At 36.7% G+C, this 10,000-nt stretch overlaps 1 protein-coding gene across 16 annotated transcripts in view; it reads left to right on the top strand.

The window, feature by feature from the left end:
• ATP8B (ATPase phospholipid transporting 8B) overlaps positions 1-10,000 on the top strand; it is a 620,401-nt gene that overhangs the window by 155,043 nt on the left and 455,358 nt on the right. For 2 of the 16 annotated variants that reach the window (XM_067110105.1, XM_067110093.1), the window contains exon 3: positions 4,222-4,265. The exons of the other annotated variants lie outside the window; for them this stretch is intronic. The gene's annotated coding sequence lies outside the window, so the exon portion shown is untranslated. The remainder of the gene's footprint in view (positions 1-4,221; positions 4,266-10,000) is intronic. 16 annotated transcript variants of the gene reach the window in all.

Here is a 10,000-nt window from a genome sequence, read left to right as displayed (position 1 = left end):
GACGCCTCCAGGGTATGATTACATGGTTGTCTGTCCATTCTCTTGGATATAATTTTTCGGCTGAATTTCATGGCCATGGCTACACGGTGTTTGCTTCCTCTCTAAGCTTAGTTTGTCACTTTTTCCTTGATGTCCACACATGGATGTCCTCTTACGCGTTCTATCAGTTGTTTTCTTATTATATTCTATTTATTGCATGCTTCCTCGTTCTATGTAAATTGTGTTGTTCGAATGTCATCGTTGCTTGTTTGACCACAATCGTTCGAATATTCTTTTTTCATATGTCTTTTGTAATTGTAGTGACCTCTTTTGTTCGCAGATCCTTTCTTATTCGATTGTTCTCTTTTGTCTGGATGTCTTTGTATATTAGCTAAAATTAAATTTCCGTTATTGGATGACCGAACGCTTTGCTTAATACTTTATGATTTGACTGGTCAGCATTATTTGCATCCATTCAAGTTTCGAGACACCGTATGGGAGTGCAAATTAGCCGTTAAATTTCTGCTTACTGTACTTGCGTTGTTTAGGTAAGATGTAGCTTTTTCCTGTTGTTTTCCAATGTTTTGCTGTGTTTAATGGGATCATATTATTTGAAGTAGTAGCTTGATGAGATGGCTCTGCAAAGAAGTTTGTCCCTTAATTAATGTGTTGTGATTGTTAGTATGGCATTGCTCACCATTCTTAAGTAATTAGGGAAGTGTATTTGGATGGTAATTAGGATAATATGTGGCACTAATCATCAAATGAGGTTTTTCTTTTGTTGGAATTTTGATTAAAGCCTTATTGTGATATTCATTATGCTGTGAAACATGTTGCTCTTTTATCGGTTACTCTGCTTTTTCATAGGTTCTCATACTTTCATCATCTTGCGACAGTACAGTAATTGTAAGAGCTTTGACTTGTCCTCGACAAAAGCAGTGGTGATGCTCAGATGTTTTCCTTTTTATTTGTAGGTTTTCTCATTTTCTTTTCATTTTTTGAGACTGGTTTCTTCCTTTTCACATTTTTCTTGATAGTGTTTTGTATATTTATTAATTATACCAGTTAATTTTATTTGATTTAGAGTGCTGCTTCTTTTGATTATTTTAATTGATAGAGGAGCTTTTGGCTTTACAAATGGTGCCATTTCTGTTGGCTTCACCGGTGACATTTTGCGACTGGCGCTCGCTCTGTCACTTCTGGAAAATGATTCAGTCGTTGGGGGTTTCATCCCGTGAAATGAGTTTCCTCGGAATCCAGATCCGCTCTCTTGGCTTTTGCGTCTTCCTTCCAAATAGATTTCGTGTTGTTTCCCATGGCTAGTCAGCTGGATTTTTTTCTTTCCTGAACCCTCATGGTGCTCCGGAATTGTGGCATTGTTTTTGGAGAGGTTATTGATAATATAATGGTTAAAATTGTCTTCGTTGCGCATTATTGATTATGTGGACTTAATATCTTATTCTGGAGTGACATTAAGAATGGTCGTCAGTGCCGATTTGATATTCAACAAAAGTGATGAAATGTTGCTTTCACTGGGTAATGGCTGACGCAAAGTCTGGATTACGCTCTTATTTTCAGGGGGTATTATGCGTGTTCAAAATGTTAGCGTCTAAAATGTAAGTATTGCACCTTGTAGGCAGGAGCAGTAACTATCGAACTAACATCTGGACTGATGAAGGCCATGAGGCGTTCACTGAGTTTTTTCGTGTTCTCGTTTTACTTTTCTTCCCTCATATTGTGGAGGTGGCGGCGCATGGTGCCTAGATTGCGGTGCGAAGAAGGATGGGAATTTTTGGGAAAAATTTTTTGTAGATTTCTGCTGTTGTATATGGCCATATGCAATTTACTGGTCATGTTGCTTTATAAGTTTGTATTTAGATATTTATCTCTCCATTTTTACATATCATGAATTTCAGACATTTTTCTGGTTGGATTTAATAATCAGTGGTCTCATAAGTTAGTGTAGATAGGAACTGAAAAATATTTGTTTCTTTAATGTATAACAAAGTACTTTGGGTACTTTTCAGTAAATTGAATATGTGGTGCAACTATAGTATGATATCTACCATCCATTTTCTACATTTGACCCCTCAGGGGCTAGTACTAAACGGGCCGAAACAGTGTAGTTGAGTCACTGTCTCGCCGTGTTTAGTACTAGCCCTCGGGGATCAAATAGTTTTGTATATAGCTTGAGAAAGTAATTTTTGGTAGGTCGCGAATAGCTCGGTAGATATGATGCTATAGTAGCACCGAATATGTTTTCGGTGTTTGGCGCTCATAGAGTAAAGTTTTATTTTGTATACACCAACACACTTGCGTGCTATATGATTCATTAGTATGTACCCTGTGCATAATGTTGTTCAACATTTCAGTGGACATTGTGTAGATTTGCATATGTATGATTCTATGTCTGTGTAATACATTACGCAATGTCTCTGCATCTTCGAAAAGAAATTTCCCCAGTTTTTACGACCTTTCACCCTGGAGAGGGTTACGTAAAATGATTTTTAGAGCGAGCCCAGTTTTTTTCCTCCCATGAATATCTGATGTTCGGTTAAAGAGGAACTGTTAATTCACATCCCAAAGCCAAGGTTGCTGCAGTTCTCTCTTCCGCCAATAATGATCGGAAATGAATCCTGATGTCGACGGACGACATTTACTCTTTAGAAAAGGGCGAAGTCGGTCGGTGTGGTCATGGTAATGATTTGTATCAAGGCAGAGGGAAATGAAGCCCTGTGCTATATAGTGATTTTCTTTCTCGATTGATTTTTGCTTCGAATAGATTGTTCTTTAACGGAGACATGATTCAGTCTTCTGTGTTATCCGAAGGCACAACTCGAAGTTAATACTTTTGAAGAGGCTGCAGTTTTTAATCTATTATGTTATCGAAGAAACTGCTTTAATTAGTATAGTCATTTTCTGTGACGATGATGCCAGGTTGTGATGTTATCCAAATGTAGGTCTCTGTGCCGAGATCTCTCTTTAATTAGATACTGTATATTTTGTCTGGGCTGTCTGTGACTTCGACAGCATGTTTAAAGTCATCATTTTTTTAAGTTAGCAATCGTATGGCGAGTAAGTCTTCGTTGCTGGTGGCTTTGTTCACTTCTGCGAAATAAAGTAAATCCTTATCTGATGCAATATTCAGTCATCAGAAAGACGAACTTATTTCTTATGATAAAAAAAGCACTGTAGACCCTCGTGTTGGAGTCTCTTGAAAACATGGAAATAGCTGCACGCTTCTTAAATTAATAAATCTTTTAATTTTGGTACCACAAGCATTTCAGTATCTTGTATCGAAGACCACAGACTTTTAATGTGACCGTATTTGTGGCAAATTAACTGGAATATTTTGTAACTCTTCTTGTTAATCGGTGTTCCTTTCCGAAAATACCAGAAAAATTATTGCTACATTTTGTAATCCTTCTTTTTAATTTGTATTCCTTTCCGAAAATACAAGAAAAATTATTGCTACGGGCTTCACGTTTTTTTTCGAAATTTTCAGTTGTTGAAAATGAGACTGATATTTCGTAAAAAAGTTAAGTATACCTCAGTTTAACCAGACCACTGAGCTGATTAACAGCTCTCCTAGAGAGGGCTAGCCCGAAGGATTAGATTTATTTTATGTAGCCAAGAACCAATTGGTTACCTAGCAACGGGACCTACCGCTTATTGTGTAATCCGAACCACATTACAACGAGAAATGAATTTTTATCACCAGAAATAAATTCCTCTAAGTCTTCATCGGCCGGTCGGAGAATCGAACGCGGGACCAGCAGAGTGCTAGCTGAGAACGATACCCACCGGCCAATGAGGAACTGATATTTCGTAAAATGGATGAATAATATACAGAGTAGAAACAGTTGCCAAGCTGAGTGATTGTGGGATATTAATTTGGAAAGGAGCATATGGGGTATATCTATCAACAACAAACTTGAGGGAAAGGAATAGAGCCTGCCCGGTCGTTGTTTTTTAGGCCTTAGTTTTTTTCTTTTAACGTACAGGCGTTGGTCCTGTAAGTGCGTGAGAGGTTTTTATACTGTGCAGTTGGATTTTATATGATTTCGTGTTTAATGCAAAAGAAAATTCTTGCGCGTACTGAATGCAATAGTACAGTATGTACGGTTGTAAGAAGGGGATAAAACCTTTCACACTGTTCATCATGATTATGAGATTAGTTTTTATTAATAATAATCAATAAGTATTATAGATTTATGACTTGATATTTTTGTGTAATTTCAGGTATGTGTCGTAGCACGTTTAAAAGAGCTGATTAACGGGATAAGGTATGGTGGTGAACAGATTCTCTCTCTCTCTCTCTCTCTCTCTCTCTCTCTCTCTCTCTCTCTCTCTCTCTCTCTCTCTCTCTCTCTCTCAAATTTCAGGCTGTAGAGAGTTAAGTGGTTTACTTTTTAAAGAGCATAAGCTAATGTGAAAGGCAACCTAATACCTTTTTGTAGCCTAGTTTAAAGAACAAGAAAACTGTAAATACTCTTAATTCAATGTCTGCTAGAGATCTTTTTATGTATATATATATATATATATATATATATATATATATATATATATATATATTATCCTGTTGTAAACAAGTTTCCTTTGTTTTAGTATAAGTTGTGATAAAAAGGCTTATGTTCTTATATTTATGATCCTCCAATTTTTTCTCATAATTGTCCATTTATACCTTCGCAGTTTAGTGATTACAGACCGTTTTTATGCATCTGCAATTATTGGTGATTAACCAACTGTAACTGTAATTTCTTGACTTTGTTTCTAATTCATCTTCATGATTTGCAAAGTTACCATTTATGTCTTCATAGTCTAGTGATGATTGGCAGTAACCTAATGGATGACTGGCCTGTTAATATTACCACAATGCAGTGATAGTTGGTCTTATATTCCGTCATGATCTTTTAATGGTTTATCCCTCATACGTTTTAATTTAAAGATGACTGACCATTCATGTTTAACTTTAATTTGAAGGCGACTGGATTTTTACTCCCCTGAAAGATAAGGGCAATTTGCTTTTCATTATTTTAATGATCTAGTGATGATTCACCGATGATAACTTTGATTATTGGGAGATGAACCATGCTGTTACCCTAGTGACGAAGAACCTCTTACACTTTTGTAATTTAGTGGTGATTCTTTTGTTTGGATCTGTGATTTTATCTACTGCTGTAGATTCTAGTGACACCTGACGACCCCAGCTTAATGTAATGATAAAAAGTAGTTGTATTCGGGTGTTTTGCTAATGGTCTGTTTGTTGGAATTTAGCCTTAATTGGGGTGGTTTTATTTTGCAAGCTGTCTTCGTTAATTCTTTTAGGCAATACTAAATCATGTTGAACTGGTACATCATGAATTTTCCCATCAGTTAGATTCATTAATGGTTTTGTTAGATGTGTCGGGTGAAAGTTTCTCTCTCTCTCTCTCTCTCTCTCTCTCTCTCTCTCTCTCTCTCTCTCTCATTTATTCTGTATATATAAAGTAGAATCAGTGCGGTAAAGTGATGTAACAAAGTGTGACATCATGTTTTGACGAATTCATCACTCGATGTACCTTGGGAATACAGTTTGAGAATTACAGGGTGATCGATTTGTGCTGTATTAGTTGTATCCAAGGCCAAAAAATGTTGTATTGTTCTGTGATGATAAGTATTGACATTCGTCGAGCAATGGAAGTTATCTTTAGTGGGTTGTTAAGACACTGTAATTTCACCCTGAAATCATTCTGTGACATCCAAAGGTACTGCACTAGATTTGAAAATGATTTTCACTGTAATTTCACTTCATGCGTTAACACACAGAAGACAAGAACTCTCTTCAGTTAAACGGAAGTGCTATTTGCTTTAATTTTGTTGCAGTTGTACAACTTGAAAGAAATCTAAATGTATGGACGCTGAATGTAAACCCACATCATCGGTAAATGATGACCTAGATAGATAGTTTTGCAAGAAATGAAACTACGCTGCTCGTTAACCTGTCGGGAGAATCAGCGTTGAAGCATTACTTTATTGGTTCTAATTAAACGGTAGCTTCATGAATGTCAGCATGTCTTCTGACAGCGCAGTCTTTGCTTTAGGTTTAACCACAGTTTTATTCCACACAAGTCTGATCTTGATTTATTCGTGCAGTCTGTGACAATGTGGTCTTGCGTCGTCATATTTTCCTGTTAAATCATCATGTGGTAGGTTGATTGTGAAGCTTGATGTAGAATTCATGTCTTGGATATTGTAAGATTTCAATTTCAGTCACTAGCTTGAACTGAGACTGTAGAAAATTAATAAACATGCCTTAAATCCTGAAAACTTCAGGTTATTTATTGAATCTAACGTAGTTTGTCTTAAATCCAACTTAAAACTTTTTGGACTGTACTCGGAAATTATAGACCTGAACTTATCACAACCTTTATCACATGATTTGGGTCTCGGCCCTTTCTGATAGAATTGCATCTCGTGTTTCTCCTCGAGCTTCTGCTTCGAACTCATGACGAGGTTCAACTTGTGGGCGAACACAGCGACAACATCTGTTGCTCAGTATCTCGACGCTACTACGTAACACTTTAAGTATTCCAAGGATGACTATTTTCATGACTGAGGTGGCGTGACAGCAGTGGCTTTAGCAGGTGATGTCACGGAATATTTAGTATGGTGTGTAGGAGGAAATGAACAGGCTTGTAACGGTGTGTACGTTTAGTCCATAATAGTGCCATCGCGTTGCAGATTTTAGGATATATATACGTCAGATCTTTTTCAGTTTCTCTATGGTTTTAAAACGCCTCTCTCTCTCTCTCTCTCTCTCTCTCTCTCTCTCTCTCTCTCTCTCTCTCTCTCTCTCTCTCTCTCTCTCTCAATCGTGTTATATGTTTTTTGAACTGGTGGTAGTTCCCGTATGAGCAGAACATTAGTTAATCGGCCGCATACGATGTTTATAAAAATCGATAAACATTATAGGACTCATATCTTTGATGTCAAAGATGTTGCCACGTGACTGAAGGGGAGTTAACTATGGATTATTGTATTTGACTTCTAAAATAGGTTTAAGACATGTTTTTATTAACTATGGATTATTGTATGTTTTTATTAACTATGGATTATTGTATTTGACTTCTAAAATAGGTTTAAGACATGTTTTTATTAACAATGGATTATTGTATTTGACTTCTTAAATAGGTTTAAGACATGTTTTTATTTGCAATCGATTATTGTATTTGACTTCTTAAATAGGTTTAAGACATGGTTTTATTAACTATGGATTATTGTATTTGAATTGTAAAATAGATTTAAGACTTGTTTTTATTAACTATGGATTATTGTATTTGACTTCTAAAATAGGTTTAAGACATGTTTTTATTAATTTTCCGTATACGCCATGTATATATTTTATGTGTTGCCAAAAGGTAACCTTGCCGTTTAAAAAAAAAAAAAATCTGTTTCGGGGATCAGTGATGACAGGTGCTTCCGGCGGCTTGTGAAGTGATGGTGTTTGGGGTCATGCCATTTTCGTTTCCTTCGTCTTTCGTCGAAGAGAGAGAGAGAGAGAGAGAGTGAGAGAGAGAGAGAGAGAGAAGAGAGAGAGAGAGAGAGAGAGAGAGAGGTGTAGGTGGTAAAATAAGCACAATTTTTGTTCCATCAGTATAAAAATAGTACTTATTACTGCTATTATGAAATATCAACTACTTATTCTTATATGAAAATGTGAATATGTACATTTTTTTATACTGAATGTGGGAATATTATTTTACGGAAACAATCTCTTTAATGGGCAATTGACATAGACAGTCTTCGCCGCATTTCAGTCTTCTTCAGTAGAGGCTGTAGCATCCCACTGAGATTTTCGTGGTACTAACTGGATAACTAAATGAAAAGATTGGAAGAGTCAGTCCTCGAATATAATTCGAAGAAAAAGCAATCCTATTAAGAGTTAGCAATTTGGGTAATGCACAGTTTCCAAAGTTGTCCAGAAATATCACCCAAAGGGAGTGGCACCATATTTCCCTGCCCTTTGAGATCTTAGAGAGAGAGAGAGAGAGAGAGAGAGAGAGAGAGAGAGAGAGAGAGAGAGAGAGATTCTGATTCTTTATTATATAATAATCCATAAATATCATAGTGCTATATGCTATCTTTATTATGTAAGGTTTTGTATCTTGTTTGCTATCTTATCCTCTAGTTGTTGTCATTATGATATATATTGACAATATTCCTTAGAATATTATCAGATCGTTAGCATTATTCATCCGTAGACAGCAACTGCTGAGTCCGTGAAAAATTCAGTCATTTGAGGTGTTGTTGTAGCTGAAACCTGCTGTTAGCCAGCACGGACTCCTGGTCCTAGAGCAGCCTTAGAGTTGAATTGTTTACGATCACTTCGGGTAGAAGGGCCTGGTTGAGTCCCAGAAACCTTGCCTTTGATCTTTCCGGAAACAGAACTGTCATCGGAAAATTAGAATCCATCGCTTGTAGTTAGAATGTCGTTTTATTCGATCCTTCTATAGGTGTGCCGTGTTTGTAATCTCATTGTTTTGCTCTTGCTGCGGTAAGAGACTAAGCGTGATCCTGAACTACTGTAAATTTCAGTTTGTTTTATAATAATAACAGTACTGAAATTGGAATAATCTTGCAACGTTTTTCACACAGCATGATGAGCCAGGCAACAATGCCAGGAGAATTTATCCACAATATTGTACGATATCTCAAGTATCGTGTGTGCATTATTGTTATCATACAGTGTTTACTTGAAATGGTATCGTGGATTTCGCAGTTATAAGCCTGTATACATAAGCAGTTATCAGAATAAAACAAAATCATTATTTTTCCCGTAAATTGTGAATTGTAGTTACTAAAAATCAAATCAAGGCACCTGTTGGGTCACTGTAGAATGATGTGTCAGGTCTTAAATACTGAAGGGGGTAAAACATAACTCATAAGAAAGCAACTACTCTCTTTTTTTCTTCGTTTTAACGTGCTTTTTTCCCATTTTTATATGGGGTAAGCACGATGCCTTCTTTTGAAGGACTTTGATAGCCAACATAATACCAGACACCGCCTTTTAAGATTTTTTTTTTTTTTTCATGAAACAGGATTTCCTATGCTTTTCTCTATCCTGTCACGTCTAGGTTTCTTTGCTTTCCTTTGTTGGTTTTTCCCTCTTTTTGTTCACTAGAGCGAGCAGAGCTGGCTGTGCCTTTAGATAGCTCACTCGCTTGTGTCAGGAATAATGTTTGCGTAGAAGAATCCAGCAGTTGGCCTGTATCGAGAAAGTAACATGTATTAAACACAATTTAAAAAAAGTTACGTTTTCACTTGTAGGTTTAGGATCTAATAATTAAACCCAAACAAGCCAGTCAAGTTTAAAAATAAGTCTCTATTGAGCTGCTGAGCTGACAAAGCGACCCTGGAATTTGCTTGGGTTCAGTCCTTGAGTCAGCGTTGTCTGTCAAACAGCTCATTGTGAGGCTTATTTACATTTCAAGCTTGTTAGGGGTTCAATGTTAAATTGTTAAGACTATCGATATAAAAGTGCTCTGGCAGGAGTCTGCTTCCAAAGGGTACTATTGGAGAGCTACCACGTTTTGCTGGGGTCCTTGAGCATAGGTGGGGAATACGGGTCTCGGGAATACGTTAAGTAAACCAAGGTCGATAGAATACGTATTTTATAGGTATCGAACCAAACACGGCGAGAAAAATGTCACTTAAATCACACGTTCAAACAGAGAGAGAGAGAGAGAGAGAGAGAGAGAGAGAGAGAGAGAGAGAGAGAGAGTTCTACCATTTGCTCAACGATATTCAAAAGATTGTGTATCTGCACCGAATCATTGCTCATATTCCTGAATGATTGTATTATCATAAATATGATTTTGTAAATTATACAATCTGTCAGATTATCGTGTTCGTACGATAGTTATCGCACGCCTGGCATCGCTGGATCCCGAGGTTATGAGCCTTTATTTTTTGTTCTTTTATCTTGAGACTGAATGATCTAAATGTCAAGATAATGCGCCTCGCTCCATTTTTCGTCTTT

This window comes from Macrobrachium rosenbergii, chromosome 10, assembly GCF_040412425.1.
Source record: "Macrobrachium rosenbergii isolate ZJJX-2024 chromosome 10, ASM4041242v1, whole genome shotgun sequence".
Lineage (NCBI taxonomy): Eukaryota > Metazoa > Arthropoda > Malacostraca > Decapoda > Palaemonidae > Macrobrachium > Macrobrachium rosenbergii.
This window is presented reverse-complemented; position numbering and strand designations above follow the sequence as displayed.